Here is a 26,200-nt window from a genome sequence, read left to right as displayed (position 1 = left end):
GAAACCAGAATTGGAAGCCAGGTCTATTTGAGGCCAAAGTCCATGATTTCAACTGCTCTGTATACTGCTTTTGTATTTACAGTTGACCCTCCATATATGTGGATTCTGCATCTGAGGATTCAACCAAACTCAGGTGGAAAAGACAAAAAAAAACAACACGTTACACTGTTGACATATTATGTAGAGTTAGACCTACAATGGTTGTGTCTGTACTAAACATGTACACACTTTTTTTTCTTTTCATTATTCCCTAAACAATACAGGCTAACAACTGTTTACATAGTATTTACATTGTATTAGTTATTATAAGTAATCTGGATGTGATTTAAAGTATATGGGAGGAGGTGTCTAGGTTATATGCAAATACTATGCCATTTTATATAAGGGACTTGAGCATCCATAGATTTTGGTATTCACGGGGTGCTGGAACCAATCCCTTACAGATACCAAGGGACAGCTGTATTTCCATTTCCACAGACTATGTTTTTTAATTGCTGGATGGAATGTCATGTCATGGAGCTTCAGATTACAGACTGGATCTAAAAGGAAGTGTGCTCCTCAGTTTCTCACCCTTTCCTACTTCTTAATCATCTTTCTTCATCCTTGACTGTCAATATAAGGGAAACAGACTTAAGTTCACATATACCTTATGACAACAAAAATTATAGAACAGACAAAACAACAGTAGAAAGACAACTCCAAATCTGACAATCAAAGTAACCAAGACATGTTTAAGCAAAGCAGCAGCTGAAATAAACTGAGACTCAGTGAGCTTTATAAAAAAAACTATAGAGAAGCTTAAGATCTTACTTGTTTAAATAGTCAAACAGAGCTGCTGTAATATATATTGCTTTATTCTTTTTGTTAAATATTTTATAGACTTATTAAACTGAAGAAATATATGTGAGTTTAGGCTTTGTACCACTTCCTTGGTTTGGGGTCTCAATTTAACTTAACATTATCAAAACACTTTAATTTTCAAGTATTATGGCCTTTTACACTGATGACTATTAAATTTTATATATACCTTTTATTGCATTGGATAATTCAATGCATTTTCAGTGCTGTAATTTTGAATGACTCTTTCCAAGTTTCTGAGGTAGCTTGTACCTACTCTAGTTACAGCTTTTTATAGCCTCATCTAACGATGGATTTGAAGACTATTCTAATATTTATTGTTACACCAGAATGGGTCTCATATTCCATGTAAGAAGATATAGAATGGCAATTACCAACTATATAGGGAAATTGGCAATGTTACTGTGATGACAAGTACAGTTGTAGTGGTGTGACCAATTTATTCATTTCTTTCATAGTTGTAATGAGTCATCCGTGTCTCTTATTCTAAATTATAGGGCACCCTTTAATTCTCAAAACAAATGAGCATACATGATGACATTTTTTTCTTTCTAACTCTCATTTCAAAGACTTAATTTTTTATAATCTAGTAGTTAAGAGAATCAGACAGATGTACTAGCTGGAATCCTGGATAAGGGAAGAGAAGCTTAGAGAAGGTGTGGATTCTACCACTGCCCTCAACTTGTCCTCTAGACATCTTTCAGAGGATTTGAAGCATGGCCAGGCTCTTTGTTGCTATGAGTCTACCATTTAAGCAGCTAGTCTCTTTCATTCCTTTTATGAAAAAAGAAGGAGGAAGAGAAGGAGGAGAAGAGGAAATAAGTTTTGGGTTGACAATCAAGCAGACCATATTTGTTCTATACATCAATTTCATTATTTTACAAATGAGGAATTTTTGAAGGAGTTATTAAAGAACAGTCATCTTAGAAGGCAGGAGAGCATATCCACCTTCCAGGTCTCAGTGTCTTAATAGGTGGTGTTTCTCATAGAAATTCAGATGCCAAGCTGATGAGAAAGAAAACCTCAGCATATTATTATTTGTTTTATCCATATCTTTCTTCTTGTGTATGGATAATCGAAATGACAGATTGGCAACATAGTAGTGCTGCAAACTAAGAAGACAAATTGTTTTCTCCTATGGTTCTTGGAAACAGAGGAGGAACTGTCTGAGCTGAGAGTATTGCAACATTTTTTAACTTGTTGCTTCAGTAGCACACAGGGTTTTTCTATATTGGCGTAAAAATGAATAACTGTCATTTAGACAAAGATTTGAAACAAATTTCGTCATGTAAATTCTGCAAATGAGTCAGTCACTTGACATGTTAGAAGAAGCACATGGGCATAAAAACAATACTAAGAGGAAGCATTTTTGACTTTAACATAAAGTTCTAGGTTAGAAGATACCCCTCATGAGATATAAAACTATAGGCCTAACAAAAAATGTTGAAAAGTTCAGAGATAATTAACTCTGATAATGATGACTGAGGAGTTATATTTATGACAACAAAAGGATTCATTCCGTAAGAAAACTGGAGCACAATATAGTTTTATTTAGATTATGAACAAGAGCAATAAAGGTCTACATTTGTTCTGATCTTTCAACAGAAGCTGAAAAAGTTAATGTCTCATAAACAAAATTGTAGCTCAAATAAAATATGGTGTCTTTTATGACTGGGAAATAAAATATCAAAGTTGGTGGTATAAAACTCTCACTGCCAGGACCCAAAAATTATAGACTCTCGAGGGAAGGCGATGTTGATTTGATTATTGACTTCAATTAGTATGAATTATTCCATGTGGTTAAGCAAGGAGGTGTCCATATAAGGACTCTGAAGCATTAGTGAGCATCTGAGAAATTCAAGGTGAAAAACCAAGCCAACAATTACACCCACGTGCTCTAACGTCTTTGTGTGCTTCCAGAGCTGAACCTCCACAATGTTAACATCATCAAGGTTCTAAGTCCTCATCTCTCTCTCTCCATTTCTTCATAATCTGTCAGCTGCCTCTGGCTTCACCTTCTAATTTATCCAGCCAGACCTCACGATTCATCCCTTCAATCCCACTCTTGCCAAGACAATCAACTTCCTTACTCCTTTGAAAGCTCTTACACATGGATGTCTGAAGAGAAAACAAAAAATTACCAGACTATTAAAATTAATGTTAGTAATGGATATCTCTGGGGATAGGGCTATAGGGGAAATTTCACTTTCTGTACTGATACATGTAGAAGAATGATGGAATTAGAAAACCACTTTTTGGCAGTAAGCATAGTAATAATTCAGGGAAGAGACATCAGTGGATGCTAAATACTAAAGGGTGAAAGTGGGATAAAGAACAGAATTTTACATAGTCGCAAAGTACATCCTTCAAATACTAATTAGCTACAGAACGATGGAAGAGTAATTTTTCAGTTGAGAAACCTGGCAGATACCATCTGTCAACGTAAGAAACGTCCAAACCTGTGGAGAATTTTTATAAGAGTTTATTTGAGCCAAACTGATGACAAATGCCAGGAAGCAAGATCTCGAATGCTCTGGAGAATGACAGTTTGTAGTTTCTTTTATGCATTTGGAATTAAAGAGGCATCTAAGGAAGATTACTAAGGGTGGGAGAAAGCAAGGTAGAAATTGGATTACAGAGTGATTAACAAGATTATGTCCTCCCTTGAGGGTGGTTACGCCTCTGAGGGGGTCTGAAAAAGAGGATTACTTCTGGCATTTCAAAGGTGTGTTAACCTAGATGCACAAGAATAAGGGACAGTGCTGATTTAAAAACATTTCATTAAAAAAAATTATAGTCCTGGGGTCTGACTACCCACCATGACCTGCCCAGTTGGGAATTTATGATCAGATCACCCTGTGAGGTTACTTTCTATAGAATCGCTTACTTGTCCAGAGATCTTTAATCCAAGAGTAATTTATTCTTTGTTGATAGTGTGAGATGGGGATCCAAATCAACATTTTCCACCTGTGATAGGCAGAACAATGGTCTGGCAGAGATGTCCACACCCTAAACCCCCAGAATCTATCTATGTTACCTTACATGGCAAAAGAGATTTTGCAGATGTGAATAAGATTATGAAATTTAAAATGAGAAGATTGTTCTGGATGATCTGGGTGGGCCCAATCTAATGACATGAGTCCTTAAAAGTGTTGAACCCTTCTTGGCTGTTGTCAGAGGGAAATGTGACTGCAGAAGACTGGTTAGAGAAATGCAATGTTGCTGGCTTTGGGGATGGAAGAGGAATGAGGGTGGCTTCTAGAACTGGAAAAGGTAAAGAAATAGAGATTCTCATCTCCAGCTTCCAGGAAGAAATGCAGTCCTGCTGACACCTTGATTTTAGCCCACTGAGACCCATGTCAGACTTATGACCTACCAAACTGTAAGATAACAATTTTGTATTGTTTAAGTCACCAGGTTTTTGGTAATTTGTTAATTAGAAAACTAATATACCCCTCTAACCAGCACTTTTTTATTAAGTATTCCATCCTGTTCCTACTAAATTAAAATGCCATCTTTATTATATATATAATTCCCATGCACATGCACCTTTCTGAACTTTCTATTTTGATCCATTGATCAGAATGGATCTCTTTTTCTTTTTCTATAACCATATTATTTTAATTACTGTTACTTTATAAAGTTGGAGTTCTTTTTTAATGTCTTGAATCCTTTCTCTCCTATTAAACCCCATTCCTACCTCTTTATTTAGAACCTCATCATTTCTCTCCTCTTTCCTAGCATCTTAGACACTCTCTGTCTCCACAGCATAATCCTTCAGTTCACTTTGGCTTTATTGATGGAGAGATTTAAAATGCAAGTGTAATCAGATATCTACCATTTAAGTCCTTCATCTTCAATACAAAGTCCTAATTCCTTGGTATGGCACATAAAAGTGGTATGAAATGATGCTAACTATTCTGCCAGTGTCATCTCCTGCCTCTCCCACTACTGTCTACTCCAGACACCAAAGAACCTGAAGTTCACAGAGAGCAGCACACTTTCAATCTTTTGTATATTTGGGTATGTTGCTCGTCAGCCTATAATACCTTCCATTCCTCCTCCAAGCCAATTAGCACCATACACTTATAACTCAGATGAAGCATCAACTTCCCTTCGTAGCTTCCCTTTGTCCATTCCTCACTGTTAGATTGAGCTAGTACCCTTCCTTTGCACAGCCATAATAGCAAAACAATTTCCTCTTCTAGCACGCACTTATATATTTTCACTGCAATTGTTGGTTTACTTGCCTCCATCCCTCACTAGAGCGTGAAATCCTTAAAGGCAGGAGCTGCCTTTCATTTCTGTGTCTACAGTACTTAACAGGGTGCTAACAACCTTGTAATAATAAGAAGAATAGGAAAAATAATAAAATAAGTGGTACAGCATATTAAAACCTGGACTAAGTGCTTTTCATAATTCAGTAATTACTAAGTGTCAGATCATAATTTTGTGTTCTGTGAAACTGGTTTTGACTAAAAATAATATTGTCCAGCTTGTTCACTCATCTTATTCACAAGGCTTGGCTATAAGCGACTTTGGGATATTTCCAAGAGAAGAAAGTTTTTTACGTTGAATAAATTCAAAAGACATGACTCAGGCTCTAAAAGTAATCTAGAAGAGAATTTCTAAAATATTTTGATTGGGAATGGTATTATTTGATTATCTTGATAGGCATAACCCCTATTTGAATGCCTGTGAGAACCACCAGGTTCAGTTCGGTGCCTGCCTTTCCTCTGTGATCCCATAGCAATGAACAGACATCTAGCATAGCACATATTATGTCATACGGAAGTGACGTATTTAAGTATCTCTTTTCCATTATCAGTGGTTTTCAACAGGGGGATAATATAGCTCCCTGCCCTGTAGGAGTGTTTGGGACAATTTTTAATTGTCATAATGATAAGGGGAGAGGTGCCCCTCTCATTTAGTGGTTAGGAGGCAGAGATGCTAAATATCCTACAGTGTGTAGGACAGTCCTGTATAACAAAGAATTATCCTGCCTAAATGTTCATTGTGACTCCATTAAGAAGTTGACTTTATCTACCTTTAATTTCCAGTTGGCTAGGAGAATCCTAGCACTAAAAGCCACTCTGAACTGAAACTGCAAAGGCAGGAACACCTCGTCGTGGTTTGTAGGTTATGTGGGCTTAAATAATCAGTCCATTTCTTTGTAATCACCTTTCATAGTTACTTCTATATTTCTTTCTTATACTATAATGAAAAATGAATAAGGGAATGAAGTCATCAAGTCAGATATTTTTTTCCCTTTTTTTTTGGTTGGTCCAGGTAAGGTTAATTCCAATTTAAAAAAGGAAAAAAAAAAAGTTTACCTTCAGTACTTTCTTCCATCAATGCACTTATCTCTAAGATTCTCCTTCGTATTTTGGCATGTTTCTTCAGGAAGCTCTCCAATTTGGCACCATCTAGGCAATAGACATTCTCGCCTTGAATGTGCTCACTTGATATGCCATTCTTTCAGGGTTCAAGATCGTAATTGTTTGAACTGATAAAACAGGTGACTCCCAGATAATATGGTTTCTACATTATCTCTAAATTTCCTTCCAGTTTTAACATTCTATGATTCAATGCCATTAAAAATACAATATTCTAACAAGTCCTTCCTAAATATACTTGTGACTCTAAACTATTAATGAGCGTTTACACTTTGTACCAGTGCCACGAGTTGAAGTACAAGAAAGAATTTTAGGAAGACCATTTCAGACAAGTGGGTGATATTTTTTGAGCTGCAGGATTTTGGATTCCTCTAATCATAATTTTTAGGAAACTAGCTCTCCACCATTTCCTAGGTCCATTACTAGTTTTAAAACAACATTGTTTATTGTCTGCAACTGCTTGGATGTCAACTTTATAAGAGCAAGAACCATGTCAGCTGTGTTTGTACTGCATCCCCAGTGCACAGAACTCTTTCTGTTCTATAGAGGTGCTCATTAAATATTTGTTGAATAAATGAATAATAAGTAACTTACTATAAAAAGATCTAATCATTTACCAATAACATAATAGAATGATATATGCACAACAAAAGGAAATTTCATGTTGAAGGGAGACTGATGACATATTGTGAACTCTGGACTGAATGGCAAAGTCATGGAGGGCAAGGAGCAGGAACCCACATGCATCACATGAAATATAGAAACAGACATCTCTGAATTAAAAGGAACACTTCAGAATGGGTCAAAGGTCAAGAGAAACTCATTCATCCCTTATGTCTGATCTAAGTGAAGAATATCTGGTAGGCTCTCAGCAAAAATAAGATCAATTATACAGTATTACCTTAAAAAGTCCAAAGTCCATTAGCTTAAGCAATAATCCTAGGCACACTTAAAATCTTCTTTTACAGAATCTTAATATGCCATTAAAAGCAAGCAAAATATCTCATAGGAGTAATGATATACAAATGACATACAAAGAACTTACATTTGCATCATTTGTGTTTAATTGGAATCAGTAATTATTTCCATTTTACAAAGAACAACATACAGATATATGAAACATAAGTCAATCAGGAAAATCATCTTAAATCAATACCACATCCTAAGTGAAATTTCCATGCAAACAGATTTTAGTGAGGGACTTTAAATAAAAGTGAAAAATCAACTCAAACATTGATAGTATAGTTTTAAGGCTTCAAAAATATACTTATTTTAAAATGTCAGTAAGAAGTATAGGAAAAACTTGTGAAAACAACTTGCATTTTTCATTGCAAAGTCCTACGGAGGGTTGCAAAAGAAATTCTATCTCCTAGCTCCATAATTCAAAACCATTATCATAGGAAGTGTTTCCATTTTGTGATTACATTCAGTAGCAAATAACAGAGAAATAACCAATTTTTTCATGTACCAAGAAGTCTGAAGGGAGATAGTGACATCAGGCCAAGAGCCTTCTATCTTTATTGACTTTCATCTTAGCATATGTTTTGTGCCCTCATGTTGTCATTTGTGGTCACAAGATGGCTGCTCCACCTCTGGCATTGCATATGAGTTCCGAGCAGGAAGAAAGTGACAAAAAAGGGCAAAAGGCATGCCAGCAAAAACTTGGTAAGAGATTTATTAGAAGCCTCCATTCAGTGACTTTTCCCTCAGATTTCATTGACCAGAACTTGCCTCACATGGCCACCCCAAGCTGCAAGGAGAGCTGTGAAACGTACTGTTTTGCCAGCACTTTACCACACTTTCAGTTTCTGTAGGATATATGCATAGTAGACCGTGCCATGTTGATGTAGTAGACCGTGCCATGTTGACCGGGTGTCAAAGGGTAGGAGCCTTAGAGGCAAATTTATCCTGACACAAATGAAACTTAAATTTCAGCTTCCCTTACTTATAAGGACCCTTCCAAGGCCCTAGGAGATGTCCTGGAAATATGTTCACAAGGTCATATGTTTTTGTAAAACTTGCACACTTAAAATATTTTAATTGCAATTAATTAATACCACTGTTCTTTTCCACTCTGACTTTCCCACTCTTGTGACACAGGGTGAATGTTACTGGTCTGGCCATGGGTTTTGGGAGATCAAGCTAAGTGGAAGATAAGTTGAAGATACATTCAGATTGGATTTAGTAGGATACATTAAGGAGGTTCACTGCTGAATTATTGCCAGACTTTGAAATATTCTTGCTCCTCACTGTCCTAACTCATCTGGCACCATGATGTGAAGGTACAGGGCTCAATATAAATGTCATTCATTAATAAGAAGCTACAATAGCACATTGGTGACCACCTGTTCAGTGAGTGTCTTCAACTCATAGTAGTTATGTTAGTCACTGACAAGAAAACTTGAGATATTCTGAAATCTCACATAGGAAATAAACTAGGTAAAAATTTTCCAACATTTGACAATAATCCTAAAATTTTACATGAATCTCCAATAAGATAAGATGTTGAAATAAACTTTTCTAAATTATAAATAATTTTTTAAAAATTCAGACTTGTTAGAGGAAAGCCTGGATTATCTTTTAATTCTATGTAAAATGTTATTTCAAATTTTGAAAACTCCATATGAAGAGGCAAACAACAAGCATGCAGCTTGTTCAAAACTAATTGAATTAGTTCAAAACTAATTGAAAAAAATAGAGGTTATGTCAGGCAGTGAATCAGATTTATGTTATTTTCTGGATTTTGTGATATTCATGGCATTTGTCAATCTAATTCTTTTGTGATTCCTTTTCTCATTTTAAATAGTCACTTTTGTCCTTAATTTTATATTTGTTCTATTGACTTCTCTCTACCTCCAAATTGGGTAACTTTCCAGCCCCACATAACCTGGATCGGCCCTTGGGCCTCAGAAACCCAAAGAGTTTCCTAACAAGAAGCAATCGCTGAAACCTTCCAGACTTACCTCTACATCCACTGGGAGAAGAAAGTGTAAGGAGAGCGCTGTTCTCCTCTCAAATAATACTTAGAGCTGGCCAGAGATGCCCACTTGAAGTGTCCTTTCCAGTGAGCTATACCCTGAGTTCATTTAGTTTCCCTGGAGAAAGATCATAGTCAGCCATTTCACACTAGCCACGAGAGGGCCGCAGCAAGAAGAAAAGAGGAAATGAGTTTTAAATTCTCTTAGTTTTCCCACTGAAAACTAACACCCTTCGTCCCATTGTATCCTTAAAGACTCCTTTTTGTCATTGGCCCATATTAGCAGTCTTTCTACCTGGACGTAAGAGGTTTATCCACCATGGCCAGCACACTTCCCTAAGGGTGTCCTGTGAAACCTCAATCTCACAAATCTGGGCTTCTTTGGTATAATCAATTGGGGTAATGCTGCTTTCTAGAATCTTCTCCGAAGACTCCCAGTGCACACTGGTATCTTCAAAGCTTTGAGAAGTACACAAGTGCGTTGACTTTGATTCCACATTTCTCAGTCTAACATGACCATAGGATCTTTCTACCTCAGAATACATCTTGAGAATTCTTGATCTACACAGATGTACAAACATGTTATTAGTATTGTATTCATAATACAGCACAAGCCTTCAAAGGGCATTTGGATTTTAAAGAGCTCTTGGGAACAAAAGAAACCAATCTGTAACATTGGAATTTAAGGTGTCATGATCAAAAGTTTAAAGATAGTTTAAGACAATGTGAGGGGACCATCGTACAACAAATTCCAGCATCTTGATGACTGTTGTCCTTGCCATTCATAAGGCAGGTCTTGAGCCTATTTATAAAAAAGAGGATTATAATGGAGGATATTATTTATTACTTGATTATGTTTCTGTGCTATTATTCTCAGATTTGGAATTAGTTGCCTAACAGATTAATAACACTTTAACATATGCACTTTTTTAGTTTTTAGTTACAGAATCTGTGGAATGACTAAGGTATAAAGCCTTGGTGAATAACAAATCCAGTTTAAACTGCTATAAGAAATCTTGTTTAAATTTGCTCTTTGAAACATCCTGCTCAGGTATAAATGTGTATAGTATTGGTAACCACACAGTTGTTAAAAGAAGGAAATTGGTAAACACCATCAGAAGCTAAAAGAAATCAACTGCATGGGGCCAGTCAGCAGTCATGCTTAGAAATATCAGTACTGGGAGTGAATGAAAGGCCTACTCTAGGAGGGGTAGATCACTAGCACTAGGATGTTATAAACCTCACCAAATCCCTTGAGTCTTACATGACATGAAATGGTGACTTTTAATTTTTTGTTTGGGTTTGTATGTATTGCTTTAATGATGCAATTGCCCTGGTCTTGGCATATCTGGATCTTTTTTCCCCTCTTGTGCTAAAAGCAAATGGCTCACATATCAATGCATGGAGGGCTCTCCATTGACGAAATGTATTTCTTTAGTTTCTCTTCATATTAATCTGCAAACACAATGTTCAGGAAGTGTTGGAAAATAAGGCTCTGCCATCAGAGTCACCACACATGGTTGGGTAGGTTGTGGGCTGTACAACCTGCACAATTATACCCAGCAGCCCTGTGCTGCAATCTTCCATACTTGCAGAAATAAGATGACTGAAGAAGGCTGTATAAAGGAATCTGAAGAAATCTTGTGATTTTTTTTTCATACATGAAACAAAATTGATCACTTATTATGTAATTTTAAGTTACACACTGTTTATTACAGAATAAAGTAAATATTTCTGGTTGAGAAAAAAGTTCAGTGAAATCAAATTTGAATAAAATTAGAAGTAAAACCATTGTAATTATTTTCCACTAAGAGAAAAATACCAATTTTTTTAATATTAGAACATAAGAGGCCAGGGGTGGGAGGTTGAAACTTGAGGTTCTTGGCAACCACTATAGGATCATTATCCCGCTCATCCTCTGCTCCTTTTCTAACACATCCCTTTCCTCAAACAGTTCAAAATGCAGAATGTCTGCATCTGGCAATTTGGAGTCAGCAGCAAAATTTCCCTGAGATGCATTTTCATACATCTGCTGTCAGTAGAGAGACTGCAGTAGTGAAATTCTTCTAGCTCTCAACATTAAAGACATGAAACATTCTTCACAATCCCAAACAACCTTTTCTCAACAAGATGTCAGACACTAAGAAGAAAATAGGACCTGAGCAAGATCTAGTTAAGTATATACCTTTTCCTAAGGGGGTGTAATTAAATATATACTCATCTTTTGCTCCTGAGATTATATATTGTCCCTGGATGAGCAACATTGTTCACTTTGAAAGATAGTTTTCTTAGACTGCTTGTTGGTTGAGTATGTGGATAAACACCTTAAAATGATTGCTATTGTACGATTTTCTGTTGAGATCCCAATTAGCTCAAAGACATCATGGCTGCTTTATTATTTCACTATAATGTGGATAATTGTCTCCTGCTTATTAGAAAACAGCATATCCACAGGGATTTTTTTTAATGCTCTCAAAAGACTGATATATTTATGCCAATATTATATGTGTGTGTGCGTGTGTGTTCATATATCACATATGGCAGCCAAGTAACTGTCAATTTGTGTGTGTGTGTGTGTGTGTGTGTGAGAGAGAGAGAGAGAGAGAGAGAGAGAGAGAGAGAGAGGGAGGGAGAACTTGTGTGTGTGTATATCTCCCTCAGCTGCATTGACAGAGGTTGTAGAGCGAAAAAAGGGGAATAGATTTCTTCTCTGTAGGGTAAGGTAGGGCATCCTTTAAAAAAGACTAAGCAAGTTTGCAACTGAAATGAAATGAAGGAAGGAGTCCTGAGGCCCTTATCAGCCTGGTTGTAAAAGAGACTTCACAATGAGCTGGAAATGAAAGTTTAAGACCAGGATTGGGGGTGGGGGTGGATTCTGTCTGATCAAACTTTTAAACATCAGTGAGAAAAATACCCAGTTCTACCTGTATGATTAGAGCTCTGAAAACTTACTTGGTGAGGTTATTTTCCTATTTTTATTTTTTTTTATTAGTTTCAGGTGTACAAAACAATGTACTAGACATTTACACTTCTCAAAGTGATAACTCCCTCCCCCAATCTACTACCCCTCAGACATCGTATATAGTTGTTACAATTCCACTGACTCTGTTCCCTATGCTATCTTCCACATCCTGTAACCATATATATATTAAATTATAGTTGATATTCATTTAATATTTTGCTTTGTGAGAACTTATTTTCATAGTCTCTTTCAAAGTAGAGGGCATATGACTAGAATCTGCATTTCAAGTAAATCATCATTTTGGCCTAAATGTTCCTTTTCTCCTGGAAGCAGGAGACCCTGCTTGCAGGAAAAGTATCTAGGAAGAAAAAACAGACTCAGAATAGTAAACTTTGAAATATGTACTATTACAAAGTAATAACATTGTTGTAATAGTGTTATAAGGTGTTTAATTTTATGATTTAATGTTAGAAAAAATTAAGAAGATATATGATAAATGTCTAGGTTTTTAGCAAAATACTCACATTCTAGATCTTATACTTAACTGGTAATCTCTGAATATGAGGAGATTTCTTATTTTAAAATTGTAGGAAAAAACATTTATGGAAAAGGAAACTGGTTAAATAACATTTCCTTTAAATAACATGTTTTTTAGACTTCGTGATAACAGTACAGAATGACAGGCACAAATATAAAGCATTGAATAGATTTAATGTAGCGTTTTTAAAGTTATCAATGGACAACCTGCATCAGAATTACTGGGAGAACTTGCTAAAATGCAGATTCCTGGGTCCCATCCCAAACTTTTTAAATTGGGGTAGATGAAAACTCCAGAATCTGCATTTCAACTAACACCTACACATGATTTACAAGAAGACTAAGATACGAGAACCATTATACAAAGTTTCCTGTGGCTAGAATAGACATGTGCCCATTTTTGTATCCTCAGAACCTAGCATGCTGCCTGGCCCAGAGCAAATGTTCAATACATGTTTACATAAGCAATGCGTATAGGGGAGAAGGTCTTTTTGCCCTGAATCATAGCTTAAGTCCAAGTGTTTACCTAAGGAAAGTAGTCATCTATTTTCTATAGTTACCAAGGGAAAATAAGTACAGAGAAAAAAGTAAAAGACAAAGAACATGGGCTGGCCAAGTGGAAATACATTATAAATGTAGCTGACGTGTATATTTAATGTGTGCTATAAATGCTTAAGCTCAATTAATGTGCCATAAATGTGTCAGCCCAATTAACTAAAGCATGAAATTTTTCTTCTCAGAGAAGAAATAGCACCATTTAAGCAATAGCAATGGATCAACATAGCCCCAAAATCTCAATTGCAAAAATTATGTAAAATATTTGCATCTTATGGGTTAGTAGAATAATTTTCAACATTAAAAAAATAGCATTTTTAAAACCACAGTGGAAAAATCCTAGAATGAATGTGCCAGTATAGACGGCTGGAATGGGTTTGGATAAGATATATAAAAGGGCTGTTGTAACTATTCAATTAGCAGGTTGTGACAGCAGCTGGGTTGGGTCAATTTGGTGGTTGGGTTGGCAGTGATGAGAATGGGAAGTTAGACCAGTACCCAAAAATGCCTCGGAATATAGGTCTGATTAACTGAAGGATGAAAGTGAGGAATGATTACAAAATGGTCTTTAAAACCCTGCGTGATCAGAAAAATCTGACCCTAATAAATTTATCCTCCCATCTACAAAAGCAAATGTTTAATTGTTTCAGTTCTTTACTGATTATAACTTAAGGTTTTTCTTATCTATCTACCTGTTAATAAATTTTAAAGTAAATGTATATTTCTGCATTTAAGTACTTTATTTAACAGATTAAAACGAACAACGCATGGCTCTGACATAACCAGAATCAACTTTTTTGGTAATATGAATTTAAAAAAAAAAAAAATCAAGTCCTTTCCATCCAATAGGTTTCTAGTAAAAGAGCCATGTACCCAAAATCAATTTTTCAAAAGAATAAAAGGATTGTTTCCCAAAAGGTTATCTATAACTAAGCTGTTTGTTACCTGGAAGTATTTCTTAGTAGTGTTATAATAGGGATATGCATGTGTATCTTTTAGATTAGTTTTCTAGGCTAGCCCACTCAACCCCATTTATACTACCTGTCTTCCTTACCCTAATTTCATCACAAAAGCCTGTGCATTCATAGAGTAAGTTTGTAGTTAATTTGAAATCCATTTTACTGATGATTGTTAATTAATTATTATTTAATTGCCATCTTGTTTACAGATATACACATGATACTTCATCATTAATCATTATTGAACATTCTTTGAAATCACTACTGGAGAGCCACTATTTGGTTGGTAAAAAGCCACAATATCAACACTAACCCTTCCTAGCCTCACTTTAGAGCATTTGAGAGGACAACTGGGCCATATATATAACCATTCAATCGGGAAATCCCTAAAATCACTATACACCCATTAGAATGGCCAAATCCAGAACACTGACAACGCCAAATGTTGATGACGATGTGGAGCAACAGGAACTCCCATTCATTGCTGATGGAAATGCAAAATGGTACAACTACTTGGGAACAGAATGTGGCAGTTTCTTACAAAATTAAACATACTCTTACCATACAATCCAGCAAGTGTGATCCTTGGTGCTTACTTATTCAAATGACTTGAAAATGTTCACATAAAAGCAACTTTACTTACAGTTTCCAAAACTTGAAAGCAACCAAAATGTCATTCAGTAGACGACTAGAGAAACTGTGGCACATCCAGACAATTGAATATTATTCAGCCCTAAAGAGAAATGATCTATAAATTCATTAAAAGATGTAGAGGAACCTTAAGTGCATATTATTATGTGAGAGAATCCAGTCTGAAAAGGCTACATACTGTGTGATTCCAACAACATGACAGTCTGGAAAAAGCAAAACCATGGAGACAGTAAAAAGATCAGTGGTTGCCAGTGGCCAGGTGAGAGGGAGGGATAAACAGGCAGAACACAAAGGATTTTTAGGGCAGTGAAATGACTCTGTATGACACTAAAACGGCAGATACATGTCATTAGACGTTTGTCCACACCCACAGAATGTACAACACAAAGAGTGAACCTTGATGTAAACTATGGACTTTGGGTGACTGTAATGTGTCAAGGTAGATTCATCAATTGTAACAAACATACCACTCTGGTGGAGGAGTTATTGATAATGTGGGAGGATGTACAAGCATGGGGACAAAGAGTATATGGAAATTTTCTGTACTTTCTGCTCAGTTTTGCTGTGAACTTAAAACTGCTCTAAAAAAATCCTATTTTTAAAAAGGGAAAGTGGCAGAGGTATTCTGATGACCAATGATTTAGATTTAAATTACCTTGGATGACTCAACTACAGGTCAACTAAATTGACAGCCCAGGCTCTCTAACCTGGTCTGAGGCAGTCTTTTTTCTTCTTTTCTTTCTTTCTTCCTTCCTCTCTTTTTTTTTTTCACTTTTGGCTCTTGTAAAATTACCAGAAGAGTATAATCCTAGGAAAGTATAGAAATTAGTATTATTGCAAACTTAGGAAGGTATAAGGAAAAGTATACAAAAATTTTTAAAAAACTGAACTTATTATGTGGCTATTTTAAAATAGCAAGTATAAGTTTTTATCACTGCTGTTTACATTTAAATATTCTAAATAATCCTTCATATTATATTAAATGTGTAATTAAATTTTAAATCACTGAAGAGATTTTAATTAACAAGGTTAAAATCATTGTTTAAATGTTTAAAGAAAACTGATTGTCTAAGTTTTGTTTATTAGCTATAGTAGAGCAATAATTACATTACAGGAGTGGAGAGTGGTCCTCTCCCTGCTTAGAAGCCCATGAGACTTCATAAACCCCCCAAATAGACAGAACAGATCAAAAGCCCTAAAAAATGTAAGTAGTACTCCTGGAATCACATAATCAACTTTGAGAAATTTACTTTTAGGAAATCGTTAAAATGTCAGCAAATCGTGCAGCTATGAGGATGTTCATCTTAGTGTTGCTAAGTGTAGCAAAAGTAGAAACAACTTAAATGTTCAAAATTGAGGCATTTGATATTGATAAGCACCTAAAATTTGCAACTCGGACGCTGTGAAGAGTTAGTGACTGTCCACTACTGGCTCTCGCACGCGCACTGCTGCAGCCTCTATGCGGGGCGATTGGCAGTGTGTGTCTATCAAAATCACAAATGCATTTTGCCTCAGCAATCTCGGTCCTAGGAATTTATCTTAGCAATACACCTGTACTTGTAGGAAACGACATACGTATAAGTTTATTCTCGCCCCACCCCACCTGGCTTGTGATAGAAAAAGATGAGAAATAACCTTCCATTGAGGACACTGGTTAAATAAACTATGGTTCATCCACACAATTGTGCATTTTGTGGCTGTGGGGAAGAACTGTTTTGCGGTGATAAACTGTTTTGATTTTTAAACTGTATGAATATATTTCTTATTGAAAAAATGAACTTAAAAATAGGGGAATTGTTAAATTATGGTTCTGCATGATAGAATACTAGATAATGAATAAACCTGATGTTGTAGGTGTGTAAATACATGGAGAACTGTTCAAAATATATAATAAATAAGAAAATGAATAATGTATGATCCTATGATTTGAGGAATTATATGTACTTCTTTAGTATAGCTTCCTAAACGTAGAATAACTCAGTAAAGTGTCCTTTTTAAAGTGTATTATTGGAGTCCTAAACCCCAATACCTCAAAATATTACTGTAATTGGAAGTAGTGTTTTTAAAGAGGTAATTACTTAAAAATGGGGTCATCAGAGTGGGCTCCAATCCATATTGACTGATGTCCTCTTGTAAGAAGAGGAAATTTGAACACAGATTTGTATAAAGGGAACACCATGTAAAACCACAGAACGAAGATAGTCATCTATAAGCCAAGGAGAGGCTTCAGAAGAAATCAACACTGCTGACACCTTCATCTTAGACTTCTTGCCTCTAAAATTGTGAGAAAAAACATTTCTGTTGTTTATGCCTCCCAGTCTGTGATACTTTGTTACACAGCCCTAGGAAACTAATACACTATTGATCCACATTCCAAAAAATTTTAGGCGCTTGCACCTACTAGTGATATATGAGAATGCCTGTTTCATACGGTCTGCGAGCTAATTAGGTTAAGTCAAATTACGGCATCATGTCCCAATCTGCATTTCTTTACATTTTCCTTATGTTACAAAGTAGTACTGTTCTGAATTTGAATGTCATTATATTGCCATGATTAGCGAACCAACTGATTATTCTTAGATGAATAAAGCTGAGCTGGAGTGTGGTGACTAAAGTGTGTATTTATAGTGCTCCTCTGAAGGAGAAATAACGCTACAATGCCACCCACATCTTCATGGTCAGTATTGCTTCCTTTGTGTGTAACAGTCCTAGCTAGGGCTGCTTCCCACCTCCCCTTGCTACCTCTCAGGTCTCACCTTCATTGCTGTTTTCCCAGCTTTAACCCCAGTTCTCCCGGAGACCACACTTAGGCAAGTATGTGGGACAGGCAAGTGTTTCACAGAAATCATCAGAAAAATAACCATAGTGAGCACATCTAATGAGCTGAGCAAGCACAGTGAACAAAAACAATTTCCCTGTGTGAAAACAAAGCAAAACAAATGAACAAAAAACACCCAGTCTTAAAGTTCAGGGATACCTTAAACTCTGATTTTTTTTGCATTGTAGGGCACTATCGTTATGTCTGAACCATCTAGTGACTAAACTAGGATCCTTTACAAGGGAGAACTTACTGGCTAATTAAATTAGGGCAAGGTTAGTCCATGGAGAATGTGAAGAGGAAAGCTAGGAAATAGGAAATAGTCTCCTCTGACTGTTACCAGTAGGAGAAAGGAAGCTGCATTTGAACCTGAATACATCCCAGGGGCTGAGAGTAATGACCCAGCAAGTATATACGGCTGGGTGTATCAGGGAGAGCAGTATGAGCTTCAGCCCAGAAGGCACTTCTCAAAACACATCTACTTTATGCCATATGATGTTTGCCGTGACCTCCTTTGAGCACATGAAAACCTTACTTCTGGTTAACTTCTCTACTTCCTGCCCATGTCACATTCTTAGAAACTAAAAAGCACTCTGAAGAGAGATGCTCAACCGTTCAGAGAACTCGAATCTTACACCGTTGTCAGGTCCTGTAACACAGATGATATTGCTATAGAACCTTCCATGCAAGAAAGATTTAAACAAGTATTGTTTTAACAAGTATTAGTAATTTAAACAAATATTAGTTACCTGGCTTACTTTCTATAACGAGATTTTGGTTGTAGGAAGCCTTTTGATTTTTACCACAGTTATTTCACTTGTCTGTCTTGGTAAGTCCACTTCCTCTTCCTTTTCTTGCATAATTAAACTCATCTAAGATGCCACAGTGTGGTTACCCCATATTTTGATACATCTGAAATATAATACACAAAGGTACTTCATTGATGTGTACACCAAAGTTTAATTTTTCAATGCTATTTTCCACTGACCAACTCTCAGTCCATTGATAAATGTATCTGACGATGGATGCTCCTGCTGCTTTCCCTCTCCATGTAAAGCCTGTCTAACAAGCCTGGCCAGCTTAGAACACCAGAAATTGATTAGCATCTGCATAAGTGCAACCTGGCCACTCTAGCATTTGTGTTTCATCATAGAAAAACACTCCTCGTTCCCACCCCCAAAACTCTACTCCTCCTTATGCTCTCTTGTTGCCACTTGAAACTAACATCCCCAAATTTCCTAAGATCTCTTGGGTTGATATTAATTTTATATCTTGTAATAAGTCCCTGACGTTTGATTTCATCATATCTTTCTTGCCTGGTTAAGTTAATATATTCCCCCAAACAAATAAGAGACATCTTATTAGATTTCCTTTATCAATATCTGTGTGGTCTAAGAGTGCAGGATTCTGAATGAGGAGACAGAAGATTTAAATTCCAGTACCAGCTCCTTTAATAACTGGTTATGTGACCTTGGAAAAGCAATTTAGGTCCTCTGTACCTCTAGCATGTAGTTTCTCAACTGTAATAAATATTATAAATCCATTCTGTTCTCATCGTTTTTATCATCAAAAAACATTTATCAAATACAAGTATGCATTTATCAAATGATGGCACATTGCAGGGGAAGGCCGGCAGTCAGGTCCTGTGTTAGTCAGTCAGGGGTCAAAAGCAGAGCATTTGAGCCTCTTCTGGCTTTGTTCATTCGAACTCCATATGAGCATTTGCTCACAAACTTTTACTGCTCTTTGGGGAAATAAGAGGAAAACACACAGTCAAATTTTTTTTTGTTTTTAAAGCCAAATGTATTTAATATTTTAAAAAATTGGTCCTGTATCTTAAGATTACACCTAATTATTTTTGGTGTAAAAATATCATTTCTCTTATGAAATTATGGTCATAGTAGATGTTACTTTTTAAAATTGTCCTCACCAAAACAAAAATAAAAATTTGCTTTTTAAAAAATTTTAATCTTCAAAAGGTTTTACTAGTAGGTGCATTCCAAGTCTGAGCTCCATGAGACTACGGAGTTTTCCACTGGGTCATATCTCTCTTGAGGAGGAGTTTGGGTCCCACCTCTAGTGGCCATCATCCTCTTCCAGACTCTGTGATGTGTAGTTTTAGAATGCTCTGAGCTGGTCATCTGTGGGCAAGCTGGGACCTAGTGTCTGCACTGCCTTTTAGTGTCCACGTCACGTGGGTAAGTCCTGTAATCCCTCTGTACCTCAGGCTCCTCATCAGTAAAATGGCATCAAGAGATATCACTCATTCACCTTTATCTTAATGGGTGACAAAAACTCTCTTTGATCTAACTCTTGTCCCATTCCTCTAAGCCCTCAAGGCCCTGACCTTGGGCTCTGTCCTTGAGTATTATCTAGTTTTAGCAGGAATCCTGCTGGGTCAGTTTAGCGGAAAATCCCCAACCCTTGACATCAAATTCCTCATCACTATCCTCAAAATCTTATCACCTGGCCTGCCTTCAGCAAGAATCCTGTTGAGTAGGTCTAGCAAGAATCCCATTAGTTTCATCTAGTAGATTTCCATACACTGATCCCCACCCGGCTCTTTGGCTATAAATCTCCACTTGTCCTTGTTGTATTCGGAGTCGAGTTGGATCTCTCTCCTCTATTACAAACCCCATTGCAGTAGACGCCTTGAATAAAGTCTTCTCTTTAAGAAGCCATGATTTTACTTTTTATTTAACACGGAACTCCCAAGAATGACATGTGCACCTGCACAGCTATTTGCGCTCCCTTCCCTGGGCAGCAGTTGTGTACAACTTTACCCCTTCCACTCTCTCGTAACAAAGCACTCCAGGATGCCAGGTGAGTTAAACAAATGCTATTTGAACAGTCATTATCAAACTGGAGTGAGCATGAAAGTAGCCTCCAGTGCTTATAAATCACAGGTCACCAGACCCCACCCCAGAGCTCTGATTCAAGAGGTCGGGGTAGGACTTAAAATTTTGCATTTCTGTTAAATTCTCAAATGCTGCTGCTGCCATTGGTGTTTTAAGTCATTAAATTGTGGGGTAACGTGTAACATTGTGATATGAGAGAAGAAGAAACCAAGCCCCGCCCAAATGACACTTCACCGACAAAAACCCTATTTCGACCCATGCATTCGAATAAAATGATACGCTTTTTAAAATTCCACAGAGAATATTAATCTTATAATGATATTATTTTTGGACAATAAGCAATGGATGTGGGTGGCACACAACATTCTATATTCCCAGGCGCACAAAGGAAAGAGTGTGTAGTTTTGTTGTAATTACTCTCTATCTTCTTATACTGTTGCTATTGCTTACCCAGTGTTCATTGTCCTGGAGTAATAGTGCCTCATTTTTCCTCTAGGGAACTGCACTAGAAGAACACCAAAGAATATTCTTCACATGGCCTCTTTTCTGTGCACACATATAGAGACAGAGAGAGAGAGAGAGAGAGAGAGAGAGAGAGAGAGAGAGCTCTTTGGTGCCTCTTCCTTTTCTCATAAGGAACCAGTCCTATCAGTTTAGGGTCCCACCACTATGACTGACTTAATTAACTCCTTAAAGGTTCTATCTATAAATATAGTCATATTGGGAGTTAGGGCAGCAATATATGAATTTGAAGGGGACACAATTCAGTTCACAACAGACATTTACTACTCACTAAACATTCATGTGCTCCCTGACATTTTCCAGACCCCTTACAGTCAGTCAGGGTCAGGTGACTAGTCTTGTAAACTGCTGTTAGCAAAAGATACATGTATCACTTCTGATCTAAACTTTTAAAAGCCAGTGCATGGCCCTTCAGTTCTTTCTCTTTTTCACTTCATGACCTAGAAGACCTATATTCTAAATGATGCAGCTATAAGATGACATAGCCTCCATTAGCCTGGATCCTTGAACCACTATCTTGGAGCCCTACCCCCAATCAAATTGCCCTGGACATGTATTACGAATTAGAAATAAATATTTGTGATGTTAAGCCTTCTAGATTTCAGGGTAAATTCATAATGAAGCAAACCTTGCATTTCCTGACTAATTGTTAAACCTTATCCTTTGACCATAGTGACCTACTAAATAAATAGAAAGATATCCCATGTTCATGAATCTGAAGTCTTAATATTGTTAAGTAACAATATTACCCAAATTGACGTACAGATGCAATATAATCCTCATAATGTCCCACTGGTTTTTTTGCAGGATTTGACAAGCCAATCCTAAAATTTATATCAAAATGCAAGTGATACAGAATAGCCAAAACAACCTTGAAAAAGAGAACAAAATTTGAAGATTCACGTTTTTCAATTTCAAAACTTAGAACAAAGCTACAATAATCAAGATAGTGTGGTACTCGCATAAGGATAAACATATATATCAATGGAATGGAATTGAGAATCCAGAAATAAACATCATTTTCAGTCAACAGACTTTTAGCAAAGTTTCCAAGATAATTAAATAAAGAATAATCTTTTCAACAAATGGTTCTAGGACAACTAAGTATTCACATGCAAAAGAATGAATTTGGACCCCTAACTCACACTATATACAAAAATCAGCTCAAAATGAATCAAAGGTCTAAATGCAAGAACTAAACATGACGTCAAAAACACAGTGAAAAAGAAATAAATAGATAAATTGGACATCATCAAAATGAAAAGTTTTCATGCTTTAAAGGACACCATTAAGGAAGTGAGAAGCAACCCACAGATTGAGAGAAAATATATGCAAATCATATATCTGATAAGGGTCTTGTATGCAGAATATACAAAAAACTCTTACAACTAAACAATGAGAAGAAAAAGAGCCCAATTTAAAAATGGGCAAAAGATCTGAACAGACACTTCTCCAAAGAAGATCTACAAATTGCCAATAAGCACATTAAAGATGCTTAACATCATTAGTCACTAGGGAAATGCAAATCAAAACCACAGTGTGATACCACTTTATACCCACTAGGATGGCTATAAGAAAGAAAACAAAAATAACAAGTGTTAGAGAGGATGTAGAGAAATTGGAACATTTGTACATTGCTACTGAGAATGTGCATGGTGCTGCTGCTTCAGAAAACAGCCTGGCCCTTCTTTAAAAAGTTAAACATAGAGTTACTATGACCTAAACTTTCCAGTCCTAGCTATATTCCCAAGAGAATTGAAAACATATACGCGTATCTACAAAAAAACTTGTATGCGGGTGTTCATACATTCTTATTTATAATAGCCAGAAAGTTGAAACAATCCAATTGTCCATCAATTGTTGAGTTGCATACATGTGTTCTTAATGCTTCCTTGTTTTCTGAAATGATCGTTCCCTGACCCAAACCTAGAATCAGCCATTTCTCAAAAGAGTCCTGATTTCTTTCAGCACTGGTGAATGGAATTTAGAAACCAAGATCTGGGCACCAGGTGTGTTCGTTGTTCCGGGGCTATAGTTGCTTCGAAGCATTATCAGTGGAGAGAGCTGGGGTTTCTGGTATTAGTTTTTTAAAAAGGTATCATAATTTACAAACGTATAAGATACTCACCTACCCACCCCCTATAATTTCCTGTGACTATTTATAAATTTCCTATGGTGGAATCCCACATACTAGAACCCAAAGGAAACAACCTGCATGGTAACCTATGGAAAATGGTGGAACATGTACAGAGAATGAGAAATAAGCTTTTGTTATTATAGGACATTGAAATTTGGGGTCATTTCTTACAACCACATAATCTAATGTATTTTGACTGTTAGTTACAGTAATTATGCATAAAGTACTGGGCTAGGTACAAAGAGTCATTTTAACATAAAGTAGCAAGAAGTATTAGGAAATTAAAATCTTGTTTGCTTTCCCATAAATCAGTAAGGTATCAAAAGAGCAGAAGACCTTCCAGAAATTCCAAAGTGGCCAAATTTCTTAAAAGGCATCTGGTACTCATGTCTAACATAATAAGGGTTGAAAACCCTGGAGAAATGTGTTGACAAGGGCTATGTTTTCCGTATAAAAATCACTTCACTAGAACATGAGGTCTCTGTGTCACTGCACAGATTTATGAAGAAAACAGAATTCTTAATAGAGCCTTGGGCATCTGCTCCTATCATGGAGGGAAACACTCCCAGTACAAGTAGACAACATTTGCCTAGAACCTGCTATTATTACACTCTGTGCATATGGTAGCTAAAAACTCATTAGTTCTATAATTCTGGCTGAAGTTGGCAAGCCACCTCCAGAAATATTTCATAGAAGCAAAGTGACAGATGGCAATTTCCTTTGTTATAGGATGAGCTGGTTAGGGTAGTGGTCACACACACAAAACTCATCCAGATAAGAGCAAAACTACTCTTATATAAAGTAATTTATCTGCAGCTTCTGATAAGTTAATCTTCATGTGGTTGACCTCATTTTTCTCATCCAAGAGTACATTAGTGGTCAGATTTATATAATTTCTTTCAAATAAGATTAGCAAATATATTTCAGTGCCCACTATGAGGTAGATATATAATTATTTTGGAGCAGCAAAAAAAGAGGCTAGTCATTTTGTTTTAATTTCCCTCTCACAACTGTTTGTTTTCCTCTCCAGCATATCATCCCCATCCTCTTCTTTTAGTAAATATGTCCCAATAATACCACTACCCCTCCATGTGCTTCAGGTAAGAGCTGTCCACCACTGCCATCCCAGACTCTAGTGATGAATACATGACCCAAACCTGTTCAATCAGAATACTGTACCTCATGCCCTCACGATTGGTTTAGAGGTGGACATGTGACCCAACTTGGGCCTAAGAGTTTTCCTTCAGTTTTGCATTGGAACTATTAAGAAAGAGATACTCTCTTTCCAATGGGTAGACATAAGCCTGGAGTTGCTTTTGAAATCTTTGCTACCACTTCAGGAGAGCCTGGCTGATAATGCAGCCATACAGAGGAAAGCAGAACTAAGACGTTCCTGGCTTTGTCTTTTGTGTACCTGGATCCAAACAATCTTGAAGCCACTATACACTGGGATTTTTTATTTACATGAAGCAGTAAATTTCCTTTTTTGTTGTTTAAGCCAGTTGGATTTCTTTCATTTGCAATCATACGAGTTCTGACTAATGCACTCGTTCTTATAGGACAAACAACCAGAAAAATATCACAGTCCTCCCTGGGCTTATCTTTATGAAGTAGTTATGGAGCCAGAAACACAACACAAATACGATTTCTTCCCAATATTCTAATACATTTTCCCAAAGAATCTGAACGTATTTACAAACTTCAGAGAACAATACTCTGGAGGTTATAAGGCACCTTGGAAGAACACCTATCTAAGTTTTGTTAGTAGAGCTAAAAATATCATTGACCTTTTCCTGAGAATAAGCTATGTGCCAAGAACTGTACGAGTCATTTTATAGCTTTACCTTATTTTATATTCATAACTCTTTTATTAGGTTGGTATTATTCTGCCCACTTTACCGACAGGGGAGTTGAGGCTCAAATATATTAATTTTTCCTGAGGTGATTCAGATCACAAGTGACACCTTCAGCCTTTAAACACATGTCTTTCTAGATCAAAATCTGTTCTTCTAAGCAACATTGCCTCTCTCTCTTCTTGTGTCAATGTTATTTCAACAATGACCTTTCTGTCGATGCTTGCCTGCTCACCTCTGCCGATCGGCCCCCCTCTTCCTGGTGTCCTAGCTGCATAGACCAGAAATGGATACCTGACCTGGGCAAGCTAATTAGACCCACTTACCTGGAAATTTAAATATGAGACACACAGGAAGTTTCACTCAGTGGTAGATTCCTGAGCTGACGAGCCATATATGTTACCTGTAAGACACATTTTTCCAGCTTAAAGAACAATATGGTCTTATAGCTTTCATTTTTCCAATAATTTACTCAAGTTCTCACATGTTCTTTTCCAGGACATCCCCTGTGAGGAGACTCTCAGGGGTTTTCTTGGTGCAAAAGAATCCACCTTGTCAAACCTCAAAAAGAAAGAACTAGAAATCTGATTAGTTCACTAGCAATGTAATCTGGTCCCCATCATTCAGCATCACCGTTCAGTGTCGGTCTTCTGCAGGCTGATGGATGCTTGTCTGTCTTCATTAGCCTGGGGTCTCACGCTTAGCCTCTGAGATCAGCTGTTTTCACTTTCATCCATGTATTCAACACAATGCCAGGAGAGCTGGGTCTCACAGAGAATCCAGCTGTCGGAATTCTGTGTTTAGTTCAGGTCACCACCTTGAACTCACCCTTCCGTTTCAGTGCCATTTCTTTTGAAAACTGTAGTGCTCTGCTCTGCCAGAGGATAAGACCATTTTGGATGATGCTGATAGGTTAGTGGACTTCAATTCTAAGGGAAAAGGGGTAATGTCTTTGTTCTTCTGTCCCAGGAAGTCCTTTCCTCATGAGAAAGCATACTAATAGTCCTTATATTTACATAAGTCAGTGGGGTTGGGGTGTGTGTGTGTGGAATTCCTTCCATAATAATGAAACTCTGTTCCTGGTTTAGTTATTGTCTCCATCTAAGAACACAGGTGC

The sequence above is a fragment of the Rhinolophus ferrumequinum genome, chromosome 8, assembly GCF_004115265.2.
Source record: "Rhinolophus ferrumequinum isolate MPI-CBG mRhiFer1 chromosome 8, mRhiFer1_v1.p, whole genome shotgun sequence".
NCBI classification, from domain to species: domain Eukaryota; kingdom Metazoa; phylum Chordata; class Mammalia; order Chiroptera; family Rhinolophidae; genus Rhinolophus; species Rhinolophus ferrumequinum.
This window is presented reverse-complemented; position numbering follows the sequence as displayed.